Source organism: Colobus angolensis, unplaced genomic scaffold (assembly GCF_000951035.1).
Source record: "Colobus angolensis palliatus isolate OR3802 unplaced genomic scaffold, Cang.pa_1.0 Scaffold360, whole genome shotgun sequence".
Classification (NCBI taxonomy): domain Eukaryota; kingdom Metazoa; phylum Chordata; class Mammalia; order Primates; family Cercopithecidae; genus Colobus; species Colobus angolensis.
Genome location: NW_012116933.1, coordinates 424,037 through 443,706, shown reverse-complemented (window position 1 = coordinate 443,706; position 19,670 = coordinate 424,037). Strand labels below are relative to the sequence as shown.

The 19,670-nt window shown below is 35.8% G+C and overlaps 1 protein-coding gene across 4 annotated transcripts in view; it reads left to right on the top strand.

The window, feature by feature from the left end:
• LOC105519893 (putative uncharacterized protein encoded by LINC00478) overlaps positions 1-19,670 on the top strand; it is a 426,129-nt gene that overhangs the window by 401,316 nt on the left and 5,143 nt on the right. Inside the window, exon 4 of one of the 4 annotated variants that reach the window (XR_001003034.1) lies at positions 8,738-8,831. The gene's annotated coding sequence lies outside the window, so the exon portion shown is untranslated. Of the gene's footprint in view, positions 1-8,737; positions 11,030-19,670 lie in introns of those variants that run through there. The other 3 variants (XR_001003033.1, XR_001003036.1, XR_001003035.1) reach the window with 3 other exon arrangements.

The following is a 19,670-nucleotide window of genomic DNA, read 5'->3' as shown; positions in this document are numbered from 1 at the left end:
AATAAGCACTGATAGTTTTTAAAATGGCAAGAGCAGCCAATGCTATTTAGTTTTGCAAAACTTTTGTAAAATGTTCTCTGATTTAAAAGTACAAGCTGTGTACACACATATCCAGATTAACTTTTGATTACCTAATAATAAATATTAACAATTATCAAGTGATTTTGCACTTCAATCAAGCAGATCTCAATGAAACTTCAAATCTTTTGAAAAGTATTTTCACTTTTATGTTCTTAGACATAACAAGAAAAGTTTTAAGCTTTAAATTTTAAGTATTCTAGAGCCAATGATGACTAATAAGTACTTAATTATGTTAGGTGGGACCTTGCATTAAATTGCATCAGATCTTTTGACCCTTCAACCCAAGTGCCATAGAAATAATTTCATACTTTACTAGTATGAAAAGAAATTCTTTTTAGGGCTTTTAGGAGCTTGGCATTGAATGTTTAAAATTTTTAATTTACTTATTCTGTTACATCTTTCTCCTTCAGAAGAATACTACAATTTCTTTAAAAGCATGGAGGGGAAGACATTTCTTTCCTGGTGTTTTGTCTTGATCCCTCTCCAAGAGTGATCTAAGCTCAGTAAAGCCTTGGGTCTTCTAGACACAATATTAATGGAAATGTTAATATTACCTATCTCTCATTTTGAAGTATGGAGGGATTACCACAATGCCTTGTGATGATTTCTCTTCATCTTCATTATTAGTCCTCAACGTTGTCTCAAGTCATAATTTTAAACAGATAAACTTTGATTGTTAAATTAATTATTTTGTAAAGCCCTATGAACCAGTGAAATTACATACAGTTATAAACAGGATTCCCAACCCTTAAATCTTTTTATTCATCCTATCCATCTATTCATTCATTCATAATCTACACAGAACATGATCCTACTGAGGTCGTGAGTTCAAGACCAGGCCGACCAACATGGATAAACCCCATGTCTACTAAAAATAAATAATTAGCCAGGCATGGTGGTACATGCCTGTAATCCCAGCTACTCGGGAGGCTGAGACAGAAGAATCACTTGAACCCAGGAAGCAGAGGTTGTGGTGAGCCAAGATTGTGCCATTGCACTCCAGCCTGGGCAACAAGAGCAAAACTCCGTCAAAAAAAAAAAAAAAAAAGGAAAAGGAAAACACACACACACACACATACACAAGCATGATCCTATGCCATGTAGGTGGGAAATACAAAATAAAATTAGAATTCCTTCTTTACAAAATACGTTCTTAAGAGAATTTGTTTAAAAAACAAAAAAGTTATAAAGTCAGAATGTGATCTATCCACAAAGGAGATGTAAACATAATGTTTCGATGTTTTGGGATTCTAGAAAAGGCCTTTTTTGTTTTTTTGTTTTGTTTTGGTTTGGTTTTTTTGAGTCTTGCTCTCTCACCCAGGCTGTAGTGCACTGGTACAATCTTGGCTCCCTGCAACCTCCATCTCCCGAGTTCAAGCGATTCTCCTACCTCATCCTCCAGAGTAGCTGGGACTACAGGTGCCCGCCACCACATCTGACTAATTTTTTGTATTTTTAGTGGAGATGGGGTTTCCCCGTGTTAGCCAGGATGGTCTCGATCTCCCAACCTCATGATCCACCCACCTCGGCCTCCCAAAGTGTTGGGTTTACAAGTGTGAGCCACCGCGCCCGGCCTGAAAAGGCATTTGTTTTAGTCATTGAAAATCTATAACGATTCCCTGGTGGAGGCTACATTTAGCTGGTCCCTAGATAGGAAGGATTTCTAGAGAAAGAGATGGAAGGGCTTGGGTTTCTGGGAGAATATACAGTATATACAAACGTTCAGGAGCAAGAAAGATGGGCTATGTTTGGCAACGAATGTTGTTGCAAAGTTAGGTGCATTTGTTGGAAAGTTAGAATTTGAGTGCCTAATAAAAGGTAAGCTGAAATCAGTTGGTGGAGTAGCTACAGAGTTCAGGGAGGCTCTCCTGGGGACTGTGCAATTTTACAATCGAGTAAGCACTGAGGACCTTTTAAATATTTGGGGACGGATGCAAGGATGTGAAGTGCAAGATTAATCTGTTTCCAGTCAATATGGCGTGATACTCCAATCCAGAGGACCTGTCACAACTGCTGAGCAAGCTTTATGTAGACACACCATTTTTCTTACCCCCTAAATTCTGACTCACTAGGTCTGGGGTAGAGAATGTGCAGGTGTGTTTTGTAAAAGCTCCTAGATGACTGGCTAGCATACAAATTGAGAAAGAGTTGGACAGAGAATGCTGAAATAAGAAGATATAAGAGATTATTAGATAGCAATAAAGACTATTGCAATGTGTAGGAAGAACAAAAATGGAGATATAAACCAGGGTTTCACAATATGAATTTCACATGCCCCTAGACTTTTAGGGTTTTATGTTCCTATGAGAGTACATGTAATATTTTGAGTGTATGTCTATTTTTTTTTCTGGAAAAGGTGATCTAATCATGTATATAATATTTTCGAAGGAGACTAAAATCACCCAAAATTGAGAACTACTAGGGCTAGTTAGTATGAAGTAAATGGGAGAAATTTCATGAATCTAAAATTGACAGTAGATTTAATGACAGTAGATTACATAGGGATGCAATTTGTGGCAACAAAGAAATGCAGAGAAGATTTCATAAAGTTTTTCTACCTGTTGGTACTAAAAGAATTAGAATCATCATATTCCTTTTGTGAATTAGCATTAACTTCCCCTTGGACTTGTATTTCAGTTAATAGAACTTTGATATTAGGCATGGTATGAATGTGGTACCATAGGAAGATGTTGAAGCAGTAGTGAAAAATTTAGAGATGACTACATAGCTTAAGAAATCATTCTTCTAGAAATATAGTTGACTACTTTGAAATTAGGAATCAGGTTACTTCCATCTTGTTGCTCTGGTAGAAATGAAAGGAGAAAAATAAAGGCACTGCACTCCCTTTTAAGGAAACAATTTGGAATTTTTATAAACAGAATCTACTATGCCCTTAGAACGTAATCACAAGTTACACAAAGTTTTGGAGAAGAGGGGTGAACGAAAATGCAGACTTAATTCTAGGTAGTTATTTACCCAGCTAAAAATCAGAAGAAAAAAAGGAGTAGATATTGAAGAAAAACTATGAACCTGTCATAATGAACATCAACAGTTTTGAAGCATCTGATAATAAATGAACCTAACCATAATATGAGGACATTTTATCTCAACCTTCTTCTTAAATAATATATTTTGCTTAGAAAGATGTGCAGATTTCTTTATAACACATTTTATGACACATTTTAACACCTGTCTTATTCAGGTGATTCATATCCTGAAAAGATTGGAACTCTTCCATGTTCAACTGGAAAGATAATATTACTGGTTGCACATGCAGTTAAACCTACTATTCCAATGTTAGTAAACCTACTAGTCTTGAACCATTTTAAAACAATTTAAGATATTTTCACAGTATCTAAAGATAACTAGGTTTTTTACAAAATAAATTAAAGTCTGGGGAGGGACAAAAGAAGAAGAAACAAAATAAAATCTCGTAGATCAATAATAGCAAATGGTCATTTTATAAAATTATAAAATGAAAAATTCCCGACTAAATGGAAAAACAAAAACATTATTAATCTCATCAGCCAGAGAATATCTCCTATTATCATGCAATGTAAACTCATGTGTCCTATCTCTCTCCCCCATCACATACATGCACTCAATATTTTTATAATCTTTTGTAACTTGTTTTTCAATTGTTATATACTGAATACTTTCCCACATATTATTTTATCATATGCTTATTGTGTTACTGTCTTATGATACACTGATACAATTTATTTAACCAATCAGCTCTCAGATGTACATTGAATTTACTTCCACCTTATTTTTAACTAATAGAAACACTACTATGTTGATAAATACACTTATATATAATTACATGTAATGATTCCCTGTGGATATTCATTGGAACAGATGATAAAGGCCTGAATGAAGGTGATGGCAGTGGGATTAGAAAGGCAAAGAAGGATCAGAGAAAATTTAGAAGGTAGAATTAATAGAGTCAAGTGATTGACTGTATAGTTGAATGATATCAGGAAAACCAAAACAATTACCTCCTAACATTATGCTGTTGCTCTGTTTTTCTCCACTCATTTGATCTGTAATGTTTGTTTCTTTCATGGGAAGGAAGATGCAATCAAGAATAGAATAAACAGAGGATTTGAAGTGACGGTTAGATTATTTCTTAAACTTATAGCAAGTGTAATGAGCTCTAAACAAATTGATCTGGTGTGGAAGAGATAGAATCATAAGAAAGAAATGGTTTTACTTTTAATTTCTAAAGCGCATGGCCAGAAATATTAACCTAATCCTAGAGACCTGGATCATAGAATTTATCATAGTTAACTATCAAATAGAGAAGATTTTATGATACGATCTGAAAGTAGTCATCCATCATATAGAACACCATGAAACTTTCTAGACTGGGGTCAGTGAAGAGACTCGTGTCCTAGAGAGAGAAGATAAAATTGAATATAGGCAAATATTCCTTATTTGACTCCTAGTTTTACACTAGTGGTCACTAGTGTCCCAGAGAGAGAAGAGAAAATTGAATATAGGCAAATATTCCCTATTTCACTGCTAGTTTTACAACCTCTATGGGAGGGAGTGAAAATCAGAGGTGTGTAATTCCACCTTTATTAGACACTAAATTTTCATACATTCTAGAATATTCTAGTCCATTTTAATATTGTAGATACAGTAGTAATAACTATTGTTCTAGATTTTCTTTTCCTTTTCAGTGAGTGAATTAAGAACCTTGAAAACTGGAATCTTTTTTCATGGAGCTATCCAGGGGCAGCATAGGGCATAGTCTTTTTTGTTTTTTCTAAGTTTCATTCAGACTTTAGTTTTTCTTCTTTTGTCTTTATGCAGCTAATCAAATCTTGATCCTTGGCAGATAGGCTCATTCATTCACTTACTCAGTCAACAAATACATTAAATACCTTCCATATGGAAAGCAAATTATTTTAAGTTGTAAAATTAGTTTCAGCTACAATTTATTGTATTGTATTTTTAATGTTAATTGAACATATCAAGGCTTTTATGCTGGTTGGAGCATGTGCTTCACACAGATCTCACTTGGTATTTTAGGATTATAATTAGAAATAAAGCAGGCCAGGCGCAGTGACTCACGCCTGTAATCATCTCACTTTGGGAGGCTGAGGCAGGTGGATCACCTAAGGTCAGGAGTTTGAGACCTGCCTGGCCAACATGATGAAACTCCATCTCTACTAAAAATACAAAAATTAGCCAGGCGTGGTGGCGCATGCCTATAATCTCAGCTGCTTGGGAGGCTGAGGCAGGAGAATTGCTTGAACCTGGAAGGTTGCAGTGAGCCAAGATCGCACCACTGCACTCCAGCCTGGGTGACAGCAAGACTTTTAAACAAACTACAACAACAAAAAACAAAGCACATACACGCACAAACACACCTACCCACAAGACTGTAAGAAATATTGATGGTGGAGCTAAAGAAAATGTGCAAAGTAACAGTTAAGAAAGACTGTCATGGAACATCTTTTCAAAATCATTGACTAAACACACACCAGGAGAAAAAAAAAGGTATGATTTATTTGTTAGTGCTTCTAATATCTTTCCTGAGAATTAAAGTGGAACAGAGAATCCAGTGAAATTTGGTGCTTTGCATCATTAGTAAGCTCATATCTGCAAGCTAATCATGTGTGATAAGACTAAAATGTAAAAGCATTTGAATCAATAGCTCTTTCAGATGTCTTTCTGATAAAATTGCTTCATTTACTTTCCTAACTAATTTATGTAAGTGAAAAGATTAAGAGAAAAACTTATAGTAGGAGTAACAAGATCCAAATAATGTATTGAACTTCATTTTTTAGTTGGCATCTTTGCAAGCCTTTTAATAATCTGATCTCAGAAACATCTATCTTAGAAAGGGGTATACTTTCTGGCTTCATTTACTTGAAAATAAATTAAGTTAGGGTCATAAGCAGAGTTTAGGTTACTTCTACCTGGAAATTAATCAGAAATTTGATTTTGCCCTTTGGTGTTGCTTTTTCTGCCCCCAGACCTCAACACACCTTCTGTCATACAATCCGAAAGCTCCCTTTCTTGCATCGTGGCAGTTTAAAGGAATTTGAAGTTGTGGATTTCCATATTTACATAATTATATACTGAATATATAATATAATAGGGTAGGGTAAAGTGTTTTTAAGAGATGTGACATCTTAAAGAAAATCCACAGATATCATAAGTGAGTCTAATTTATTGGCAAATTTCAGGCTATGTTCTTAGTCATATTTCTGCTAGAAGAAACCTACTTTCCATTTTGTGTTTTCTCATTTGCATTACTGCAAAGTTATTCATGCATATGAAAAGGATATTATTCATCTCCATATTCCTTTCTCTCCTTATTCTAAACCCAATGGGTTCATGAGTTTCTACACAAAGAAACACGCTACTATATCTGTATGTTTATACATAGATAACTATGTGATTCAAATTTGGTATTACAGCTGGATAGCAACCCCAAGTGATAGCATTATGTGCGACATGTGTCTTATTACATCATTAATGACATACCAAAATTGTCAAATATGTTGAAATCCAATCATTGTAACTGACAAGCTTTAGCATGATTTGCCTCCATTGGGAATGTAAAAGAAATAGAGGAATGTATTTCTGAATTCTTCCTCAAAGTGCATATGGATGTATGATAAGCTCTTGTTTGTTACCTGCTGATATTTTTAGTGAGATGTTGTTTTCACAGTATTCAAGGTAACTGGTTTCTGAAGTTTTTATGTGCATGAAGCCATATCATCTCCTAAATTGAAATTCCAGTGATATTCCAGAAAGAACTATAAAGGTGAACTGGCAAGAAGAAAAGTGACCAACCTGACAGGGCTTTTCCCTTTCTCTAGTATTTGAATCTTCTTATCTCAATATCCCAAGGAAATAATTTCACTGGAAAGTTTAGGCAGAATCCACAGAAAAAAAAATTTCTCTTTTCCACTCTCCAGTTCTCCTACCCCTTAGAAAAGCAAATGATATTGCTTCAATTCCTGAAAGTTTTTCGTTAAAATATCTTGGCATTTGCAAGGCAGAGGAAAATAGGGTTGACAGTGAATTTCATGGACACAGACCTCATTCATGACGATGAGGTAGTCAAGAATTCTCACCCTTTGTGTCCTGCTTTATCTGTATTTAGGGATGGTATGAAGGAGGAGAAAGAGGAAGCTTATACTTTTCTCTTTAACGTTAATTCCCATTTAGCCATTAAAGAGTGGAATCGTTTTTAAGCCCAGAAGACATTGTAATTGCATTTTCCTTTTCAATAATTGTAGCAGATATTAAAGTGAGTAGACAATGGCAGTCACATACAGAATAACCTGGTTTCCTAGATAGTCCCACTTGTCGGAGATCAAACGGCTACAGCACATTTAGGGTTACACTCTCTTTCCCTTCCTCCTTATTCTCAACTGCAGTGGAGCTTTTTCCAAAGTTGCCATGGTAACACTATATCTGGCTGCTAGCTCTGTCGTAAGTTATTGAACTGAGACTGGCTTTTGGTTTAGCAGATAATTAGGTTCTGTCTCACAGGTTCATTTTCCTGTGACTGGGACGTGAATATGACCTACAGCTGGCCTCAATTTCAGTGTCACAGACAAAACTTTAACCCTTCCAAGCTCCTCTGGCACACTCCTGAGCACTGCTTGTGTGATAGAGGAAGTCCAGTGTAGCTCACCCATACCTTGGGGAGGATTACCAAGTCCTCATTTTATTTTTTATCTTTAGCATAACCCTAAAGAAAATATAGTTCAGGTTGTACACATAGAGCATTTTCAAAATTAAAAATATAACAACAATGTGATATATAGTTATGTATTTTATATATACTACATGAAACTTTTTGCAGTCATATTATTTCCTTGATTCTCTAATAATTTTTAAGTCACACTGAAATTTCATTTGTTATAATTAGGAAACCACAGAATTTCAATTTCAAAACCTCTATTCTCAGAAATATTAGGTGGGTATTTTTATTCTCAGCTTTGAGAACTGTCTGCCAGTTCATTTACACCCCTCTCTCTACTCATATATGCCCTGAATTATAGATGACATTAAAAGGTTCCATTGGAGTCACAGGCAGACCCCTGTGACAGGGAACACTGCTACCACTCTACTAAATGCCAAAATATTCACTCCCAGGGCTTAAATCTTGCTGGTTTGGAAAACCAGCTACTTTTGAATGTTTCATTTGGAAGATTTCAATCAGTTAAATAGCTGCCCTTTGTTTAAGACAAAGAAAGAAACATAACTTTGGGAACAGATATTGAATTCACAATATCCATGGCAACACAGAGAGCTGTGGAATTACTAAGAGAAGATGTATCTTTGTATGTCAAACAATGGGAAAGACCTTCAAGGAAATCTGTTTAAAATTTTTAGTGTATGTCGCCTAGAAGCTTAACATGAACAGGTAAGAAAGGAATAGGGAGAGTTGAGTTTACCAGAATTAAAACATGAGTTAAAGGAATTCCATACCTTAATTGGCTGAAGGATCACCTAACCATGTTAGGTTAGGTGAGAGGTAAAATTTGTGAAAGGGAAGATTAGAAGATTCAACAATTGCATATTGGACTTACGACGTGTGTGTGTGTGTGTGTGTGTGTGTGCATGCGCACCCCTCATAGCCTGTACTCTATTTTAATCCGTGCCTTTCATTCTCAAACTCCAGATGACAAGAGCACCTCAAAGATAGCAGCCTCTAGGAGCAGCCATGGTCCCAGAGTTGTCCCACGGATGCAGAAAACGTAATGGAGGAGTCTGAGGTCAGAATGAGAAAAGTTTTTAAAAAGTAAAAAGGGAAGCTAATATGTGAGGAACTGATTGCTGTGCATTATCTTCCACTGAACAGACTTTCTTTTAACTTCTAATCGCAAGCACATAGCAGCTGTTGTTTTCAATATTAAAGATCAGTGTTTGTTGAATGAATGTGTAAATTCTTCCCCAATCTCTGTTCCATGAAGTAAGAACTAAGTTAGCATTCAATTATAAAGAGGACTTAGAAAGTCTGCAGGCATTTTTGATCAAAAATCCTTTTAACTGTCTTCTCATGGTTCCTAGTAACACCTAAGCCCAAAAAACTCAGGTCATTTCTTGCCTGTACTGTTGCAATAGCCTCATAATAATTGGTCTTCTCCTTTATCAACCACTGTAGTCTCTACTACATAAAGAAGAGAGTGTGCTAAAGTGTAAATTATTTCAAATCAGCACCCTCCTTGTAATTTCCCAGTGGTTTTTCCTATCATAAGAATAACATGCAAAACTCCTTGCTTGCGAAGCCAGGTATGACCTTGCCCCTATCTACCTTACTGCCATCATCTCCCATGACTCTTCCCCTTTTTCACTCTCCATCTTGCCTTTTCCCAGCCATGCCTGCTAGTGAGCCTTAGCCCTTGTGATCTCTCTGCCAGAGATGCATGACTGGCTCCTTTACTTTATTCTGATCTCTCTGCTCAAATGTCATCTTTTTAGAGATACCTTTCCTAAACATCTTTAAAAGCACCCCATTCACTGTGGAACACCTTTCTTGCTTTAAGTTTCCTTCATAGTGCTTATCACTTCCTGATATTATATTAGACAACAAGCAAATAAATGTATGCCTATATGCTTTTCCCACTAAAATATAAGCTCCGTTTGAACAGGAGCCTTGATTATTCATGAGTATACCCCTAGTGCCCAGAACCTAGTAGGGCTTTAATAAATATTAGGGCTTTAATAAATATTAGATTAATTTGTTGAATGAAAAAATGAATGAAGAATTGAATAAAGATATCCAGGTAGAGTGTCTGGACAGTCCAACTTACGTGAAGCCAGTACAAGAATATTTCTGTGACATAAGGAATGCAATTCTTCCTCTAAATGATGAAATTGCATGAGTCCACAAGGATAAAATTAAGCACGTAGTTTAGTTTTCTGCAAGTCTCTTCTTCAGATTGAGGAAAAACAAAGAAATTGAGCTTATTCCCACCTCATTCTTGTATGAACTAAATCCAGAATAAAGCATCATTTATATACCAAACACATCCCTACCTCAGCCACTCATGGAATACTTTATCTGTAAAGGGACAGATAGTAAATATTTTTGGCTTTGGGGACCGTACAGTCTATGTTACCACTACTCAGCACTTCTGTTGAGGTGTGGAATCAGCCTTAGACACATAAACAAATGGGTGTGACTGTGTTCCAATAAAATGTTATTTCTAAAACCAGGAAATCAGCAGATTTAGCCTACAGGCTGTAGTTTGCTGACCCTTGATTTAGAGAGTCTTCCCCAAATCCTCTTCCCAAGTTCTTGAAAGAATGCCCATAGGACCCCGGCTCCCTCACCTGGTTCTTTCAAGAAATTAGACAAATTCAGGGATGGTTGGAGGGTGGAATGCCTACCTGTGACTTGACTATTTAGCCTGATTTCTTTCCTTTTATCTCTTTAAAGTGAGTCAGGTCTTAACTTTAAACTGTCTCTAAAGTAGCAATAACTGGGCCATGTCAAATACTCCCAATGACAAAATTTCTTCTTGGAGAATGAATGAGGGTTGCCTACAGCACTGTGTTGGCAAATGTTTAGCAACTGGCTCTCTTACTGATTTCTGTAGTGTAAATTCTCCCACCCTAGCCATCTGAAACTACCCATATGATGTCACTTAATGTAGAGTTGGGAAAAGACAGTCTCTTGAATCAGTATGAGCTGGGTCCAACCCACTGCTGAACACATATATAAAAGCTACAATAGCTCTGCTCACTGCCATTGCAGAGTCTGGAGGAAAGAGTAGTGGGCTTGATAGGAGCAACTGGTTGGATAATCTTTTGCAATGCCAATAAATAATGAAAAAGTATATAAATATAATGCTGTATAGAAAGCTCTCAAGTTCAGTGGTTAAAATACATACTCAGTAAATGGTAGCTATTATCGTCTTAGTTTAAGTTACTGAAAGCATTAAAATTAAATGTTTAGCTACAGACTCAATCCAGTTTTAGTGTCATTGTGTTAATAAGGCCTCTTAACATTGAAGCAACAAAGATAAAGGAATTTTTTTGTAGCTATTCATGATTCTGCCCAGCTCAAGGTAAAGATAGCAACAAAATACTCCAACCAGAATAAAAGAAGTCGCCGCTTGACTGCAGCTCTTCACAACACTTCACAAGGGTCAAGCTGTGTTAGTTTCCTTCAGTGTTAAACAGAATGCATCTTAGGAGAATAGTTCAATTATTGATTAAATAGTAGGTTCAAGTTGACTATAATCCCAACTAATACAATCTAAGACCAGGGATGGGCCAACAGAAGAGTAAAGTTTTCCACTGAAGTTTTGAGGCAAACACTCAGATAGAAGTAGTAATATGGATGCCTTATATTATTTGGTCACATACAATACTGTCCCAGCCCAGTTGTGCAAAACTGGTGGAATAAAAGGCAAAAATATTGACAACAGTTTCGGTAACTGGATTCCAAAATGGACATCCATCTAAGAGAAAATAATGAAAAAAAAGTATATGGACCTTGAAAGACATTAATACACAGTTTAGGTTTAAACACTCAGTTTTTGTTAGAAAAGGCTAATATTTGCTGTTTTGAACACTACAAAAGTGCTTTTTGAACTATTTACTCTCAAACCTCCTCCACCCATTCCACTCCATCTACAATGCTTTCTGCACACCTATGAAAGGTATGACTTAGTGTTTGGTCTGTGAAGTAAAGTTAAAAAGGAAGCATTTCTTTTTACATTCTAGCTAATGTTGATATTTTTCTCATGCTTCTATTAGCACATAATTCAGGTACATTAGTTTTGAAGTTTTTAATCTGCTATGCATCCTGAGGGCTCTCTGTTCTAGATCAACGTTGTCTGTGGAACACCAGCCACGTCCTGGGCAGAAATATTTCTCCCCGTTGTCCAAATACTACTGAATCGGTTGAGTTTTCTCTGTTTTCAATGAATTATTCCATATGTTTCTTTGCTACATTTTCTTTTGGCTTTCTGTTCACAGTAAATGATAGCTTTTGTTTTTAAAAACTTATATTATGAAAATTCCAAATATATGCCAATTAGAGAGAATAGCATAATGAACCTCTATATGCTTATCACACATATAGTTCAACTAATTAAATTATATGAATTTATGGCCAATCTGTTTTCATTTATTACATCATTCGCTCATTCCTAACTCCTTGGATTATTTTGAAGTGAATTCATACATCATATAATATCCATACATCAATAAATATCTCAGTATGCATCTTTAAAAAGAAGGCACTGTTTTCTGAACCTCAATAGCATAATGACACCTACCAATATTTACAGTATTTCCTTAGTATTATCAAATTCCATAAGTCTGCAAGCTTCTGATTATCTCATTTTTTGTTTTTACAGTTAATTTGTTTGAATGAAGATGGCATTTGATTGACAGGTTTCTAAAATCCCTTTTAATCTATAGGTTCCCCTCTCATTTAATCTTTTGCAACTTATGTATTGATGAAACTGGGTTATTTGTCCTTTATTGGTTCTCTCATTCTGAAATTTGCTGTAATGTCATTAACCATGTTCTTCTTTCCTGTATTTTCTGCAAGCTTTGAGGTAGGCAAAAATATTTTAATCAGATTCCTTTTTTATATTTTAGCAAGATTTACTCATAAATAATATTGTATATGTTCACGAAAATAGAAATAAAAATTGAAGCAAAAAAAGAAATAACAGAAAGAGGACAGAATTTTTTAATAAGTAATATTGTAATAAATCCCAACACAACATAGAGAACCTGACTTTACTGAAGTTAGTGGGAGGATATTTGTGATTTTAAAACTATATTTTATGGTTATGTCATCTAGAAATCAAATATTCAAGCTCATATGTTAAAATTAGTCATCGTTACGTTTTTCCAAAATAAAAAATAAAATGAAACCAACCTTAACCATCAGTGATTCCATCAACTGAGCAAGTTTGAGTAGCATTACCCTGGTGAATATCATACTATCAATTATTCTACTCTTATACCTGAAACTGGATAACAGTATGAAGAACATCCTGAACAAATACAGGATACATATTTAGACCTTCTCCAATCTAGAGCAATACTTGGTTTTCATCAGAATGAAGAATGCGGAGTATTGTTTTAGAACCGGACTTCTTTGATGACCCTTAAGTAAACCAATATGGACCAGGTAACAGGAGCAATTCAAAGCATCAGAATTTTGGGGGATTCTTGTGGTGCAGCACAATGAGGCATTTCAGCCTACTCTAAGAAAATAGTTCATCCCTGTCAATATCCTGGGAAGCAGAGTTCAGATAAAACTATGAAGACACAATGTGAAATGTCAGTTGTCTTTGCAAAACATAAGTATATGTGTATTCTTGGGAATGGGGGAAAAGTATGTAATTATTTTTGGCTTTTCAAAAATGTATGGCTTTTAAAAAGCCATCTCTATAGTGCCTTTTTGATTCCTCTTCTGAAAAAATAAACCTGGAAAAATTAGTAGTCTTTAATATATAGTTAGTTAGCACATTATGACAGAACTTTAATCTCATATCTCACTTGATAGAAATGAAATAATACGTTTTCCCATTATATAATGATTGGAGTTAATTAAATATAGTTAGTATTCCATTTACATTGATGCTTTTTGTTCAAATCTATGGTATTGTGTATAAATATGCCAGTTATTCAGTAAAATATCACTAAAATTAGACCTATATTGTTTTGAAACTGTTAGAGAATATCTTCTTCGAATTGTGAGAGCTGTATTATATTAGTTTAACTAGTTACCTTCACATTCTGAAGTTCCTCGAATCTATTTTAATTTTGTATCAGGAATTGGAGAGCTTTTTCGAGAAAAATGTTACTTGAATTCACCAAACGCAATGTTGGAATTTTAAACCACTTCTTGTACTTCTATTTTCCTGCTCTTTTTGCCCCCATAGGAAGAATATAAACATTTTGCTTACTGTAACACATTGCTTTGTTATGATATATTATTGTTACCATTTTTTAAAAAAAAGAATGTTTCTATGTTTTAATTAAGCTCCTTCATCTAATATGTAATTTTAAAGTTATTATTTAATATAATATCTAACTTGCCACAGTTAGGAACCTGGAGCAGGCTGAACCTTTGGACAAAATGATGCTGTTATTATGAAAATAGAAAAGTGTAGACCAGGCACAGCGGCTCGCACCTGTAATTCTAGCACTTTGGGAAGCCGAGGTGGTTGGATCATTTGAGGTCAGGAGGTCAAAACCAGCCTGGCCAACACAGCAAAACCCCATCTCTACTAAAAATATAAAAATTAGCCTGAAATGGTGGCGGACACCTGTAGTCCCAGCTACTCTGGAGGCTGAGGCAGGAGAATCACTTGAACCCGTAGGTAGAGGTTGCAGTGAACTGAGATTGTGCCACTGCACTCCAGCCTGGGTGACAGAGTGAGACTCTGTCTCAAAAAATAATAAATAAATAAATAAATAAATAAATATAAAAAGAAAGAAAACCATAGCTGTAGGCAACTTCAAGCTTATAATTTTGCAGACCAATAGCAGTAAGATACTCTGTACAAAGTTAAGTCAGGGATTATTGCACATCTCATATGATGAGATTCTTTTTTTAAAAAGTTTTATTTTATTGTCGTAAGACAATAAAATGTCTATAAAATGTCTATATGACAGCACTTCGAATGTTGGAGGTCAGTTTTCATGTCCTTCTCCCCAGACAAACCTTTAATTTGTTACAATAATTTGTAAGGATCTCTGGAATTATGGCATTATTGTTATGCATCTACGTGAACTTACGATAAAGTTTTCCAGACCACAGAGTCTGCCCCAAATTTTGGAGTTTAACTGAACGAAATTAGAATCAAGCTACAAAGTTAAAGAGTAGACCACCTTCACTTCTGACACCCACCACTAGTTCCATATTGCCCCTAATCACCTTCAGATTCCATAATTTACTAGAAATACTCACAAAACTCACTGAAACTTATTATACTCACCGTTTTATTTATTACAGGGGAATGATTCATAAAATCAGTCAAAGAAAGAGATATATGGTACAGAGTCTGGAAGGGTTCCAAATGGGAGATATGTGCTGTCTTTAGGATGTATACCTCTTCTACTACTGATGTGTGACGGTATATTTTTTGGCCCATTTTGTGTTGGTATAACAGAATACCACACACTGGGTAGTTAATAATGAAGAGAAATTGATTTATCACAGTTCCAGAGGCTGGGGAGTCCAAGACCAAGCGACCAGCATCTGGGCCTTCTCAGTGTGTCATCCCATGGCAGAAGGTGGAAGGGCAAGAGAGGGAGAGAGAGTAAAAGAGGGACAAGAGGGTCAGTCTACCCCTTTTGTAACAAACTCACTCCCATGATAACAGCATTGATCCATTCACTTTGCCTTCATGGACTAATCACCTCTCATTAGGCCCTACCACTCAACACTCTGGAATTGGATATTTAACTTTTAAATGTATGCTTTTGGGGGGAAGTATTCAAAACATTGCAATGCACATGAAGTACTATCAAACAGGGAAGCTCAACTGAGCTTCTGTGCTCAAAGATTTTGTTGGAATTTCAATACATAGGCATGACTGATTGATTGATTAATAATATAGCAAGTTGTCCAAAGAGCCCATCATGAATAACAAAGACATTCCTATTACCTCGTGAATTTCCAGTGTTTAGAGGTTACCTCCAAAGAACCAGGTACAAAGACTAGGCCTCTCTTTGAGTAAGGCCAAATTTCTTTCCATGTTGTATCATTTGCTATTTTCTTGGCCCCAAACACTACAATTTCTTCAACTTACATGAGATATAGTTTCTGAAGTTCAACATGACTTGGATGTGTTTCTCTAGACAATCTCTAACATTTCAATTTCCTCTTTTGAAATATATACTTCCTATTGCTTGTCTTCAGAAGCTATCTCTATATTAAAGTATTAGAACCCCACTAGGAAGTGTAAAATAATACTTTGGGGTCAGCCAACTTGGAGAATCCTGACATTTAACAGCTGTTAAAACTTGGAAACATTATATATTCTTTCTGAGCTTCCAGTTCGTCATAGATAACAGTGTTACCAATAACACCCACTTCATACTTTATGGAGGCTAAATGAGATCACATGTAAAATTTTTAATGCATCATAGGAGCTTGATAGATATTAGTTATTTTCTGGGACAAATACTGGACAGTCTGAATTTGTGTGTGAAAAGGTATCTTAAGCACTGCTTGCTTATCAAGTCTTCTAGACTAGATGTATGCATACATTATTAAAAACATAATTCAATTCAGTTCATTAAATATTTATCTAAGTTCAACTGAGAAGTGCACAGCATTATGCTAGTGACTGAGAGAGAAGAAGACAGTTTCTGCTTTCCTGGAGTGATAACATTTTCATAAATATCTTTGATGTAAGTAGACTGGAATAGGTGTTAAATTCAGATACATAACTAGTACAACAATGGAAGTCCAAAAGAGAAAAAACATCTGAGTGGGGTTATTGGAAGAATGCATCTCCAAGAAGGTAATATGTCCCTCGAGGCCCAGTAGTGAGTAACTATTTTTTGAGAATTTCTGAGTGAGTTTACTTGGTAGAAAAGTAGATTTAGCAACAAGATAGAAATAAATTAATCATGAATACAGAAATAAACTTTAAAGAAAATTATAACAGAAATAAGAGCTGTCTAAAATAATTAGCAATGTTAAAAAAAACCATAACTTTTAGCCATGAGTTTAATCTTTGCATGAAAAATATTTTATTGATTTTTATTGGAATGCAAAGAGATTGCTTTTGTGCCTCATGCTTTAAACACCCAGGAAACTTTACCCAAGTTCTGAAATTCATTATGTCAGTTTTTGATTTCAAGGAAAATATGTGTAGATTTATTTGAGGTAGTTCATTTGAAAACTATGAAGGAATTAAGCATACATCATTTATTCCTCAAACAATTGATTCAACAAATATTCATTGCATGTATACTGTGTGCCAGGAGCTCTTCCAGGCTCTGGGAAATATGTCTCAAAGAAAGCAGACAATACCCCTGCCCTCTGTGGAAGACTGACGAATATATAAATGAGTATGTATATATAGAATGTCAGATGATATAAGTATGATGAAGAAAATGAAAGCCATATAATGGGTGATGGAGGGGGGCATAGAAAGGTGGCATTTGCTATTTTATAGAAGTAGATCAGGGAAGACCTCATGATAGACATCTGAGCAGAGACCATTCCAGGTGTGGGAGCATGTCAGAGAGGTATCCACCGGCGAAAGTTCCAGGCAGAGAAAGCAGGAAGAGCAAGGTGCCCAAGGCCAGAGCGTGTATGTTTGGCATTTTCCAGGAGCAGTAAGGAGTCTAGTGTGGCTGAAGGAGAATGAACAAGGGAGAAAGCAGTAGGAGAGTGCACATGAGGCCTGTGTGCCCTTGCGAAGACTCTGCATTTTATGACCTCACCCTCCCTGCCTTTAGCCTCTGCCCACCTCTTGTCTCTGTGTTCTTCTATACCTGTGCTGTCCCATATAGTCACCCCTAGCCACGTGTGTCTACTGAGAACTTGGAATGGGGCTAGCCCAAAGGGACAATATAAGAAAAATGTAAAATATCTCAATACTTTTCATATAGTTTCATATGTTGAAATAAAAAGGCTTTGAATATATTTGATTAATTAAGAAAAATGAATTTCATATTTCTTTTCTTGTAACTAACATTTTTGTTTTGAGTTAATTCTAGATTTCCATGCGGTTGTGAAAGATAATACAGAGAAATCCTGTGTAGCCTTTATCCAGTTTTCCCAGTAGCAATATCTTGCAAATCTTAGTACAATATTGTTACTAGAATATTGACAATGATACTCTTATTCATCTTTTCCTAATTTTAGTTGTACTCATTTGTGTGTGTGTTTGTGTGTGTAGGTGTTTAGTTCTGTGCAACTTTATCACATGTGTAGGTGTATCTACCACCACATCAGAGTACAGAACTGTTCCTTCATCACAGATTCCTTATATTCCCTTTGATAATCACTCTGCCCTCTTTCCTGTGCCCTGTCCCCGCCCCAGTCCTGACCTCTAGCAACTACTAGTCTTTTCTCCATTTCTAGAATTTTGTCATTTAAAGAATTTTGTGTAAATGAAATCATACAGTGTGTATCCTTTGGGGATTACCTTTTTTTCCCCTTAGTATAATTCTCTGAAGTTTAATCCAAGTCATTTTAATAGTTCATTCTTCTTTTTTTGCTGAGTAGTATCCCCTGGTAGAGATGTACCACAGATTTTATTTAACTACTTGCCCATTTAAGTCCTAGGTTGGTTCCTGTTTTTGCTCTAATCATTTCTGTACAGGTTTTTGTATAATCATGAATTGTATTTGTCTAGTGTAAAGGCTCAAGAGTCTAATTGCTAAATTGTATGGTAACGGCATGTTTATTTTACAAGATTGCCCAATTGTTTTCCATAGTGGCTATATCCATCTGTTGCATTTTGCTCTTTTTCACTGTGGCTATTAGACAATTTAAAATTATATACATAATTTTTCACATTTCAAAAGAACAGAACTCAGACAGTTCTTGTTCTCAAGAACAGGACTTGAAACAGTCCTGTTTTCCAGTATCAAGCTCTTCCCACCTCAGGCTTTCCCAGGTGCCTCATTTCTAGCTGGAGTGTGTTCTCATTATCCCCTCACAGATGCACAGACTTCTATGGCACAGTGAGTGGTTAAAAGAAGAATCTAAAACTAAGCAACCTGGGTTTGGATGCTGGGTCTATCCCTTACTGGCTCTGTGATTTATTAAAGTATTTAATGCCTTTGTTCCTCAGTTTTCTTATCTGTGAACCGGGTGACTATAGCAGTAGTGATCTCATTAGGTTGGTGTGAGGGTTGAGTGAGTTAGCACATGTGAAATTATGTCCTGTTGAGACCCTTCTGACCCCTTACCCAAGACTGTGTTTAAATCCTCATATAGATTTCCATCGCGGTCAGTATCCTTGTCAAAATTGTAATGATACTAGTCAATTTTCATGCTGCTGATAAAGACATACCCAATACTGGGCAATTTACAAAAGAAAGAGATTTAATGAACTTACAGTTCCACATGGCTGGGGAGGCCTCGCAATCATAGTGGAGGGCGAAAAGGAGCAAGTCGCGTCTTACATGGATGGCAACAGGCAAAGAGAGCGCTTGTCCAGGGAAACTCCTGTTTTTAAAACCATCAGATCTCATGAGACCCATTCATCATCATGAGAACAATGCAGGAAAGACCTGCCCCCATAAATCAATCACCTCCCACCAGGTTCCTCCCACAACACGTGGGAATTGTGTGAGTTGCAATTCAAGATGAGATTTGGGTGGAGACATGGCCAAACCATATCAATGATTATTTCAAATTTTTTCTCCACTACTGAAATCTAAATACCTATGAGGCCAGTGATCTCCTCTATCTGATTTAGTGCTGTATCCTCATTGCTAGCACAGAACTAGTTAAGAGAAGGCACTTAAGATATCACTCAAGAATGAATGAATGAATGAATTTCCTTCAATGTAAACATTGACTCACTATTTACTTAAAGTACTATTTTGTTTAATTTATCCTTTCTTAATGTTTTTTTTTTTTTTTTTTTTTTTTTTTTTTTTTT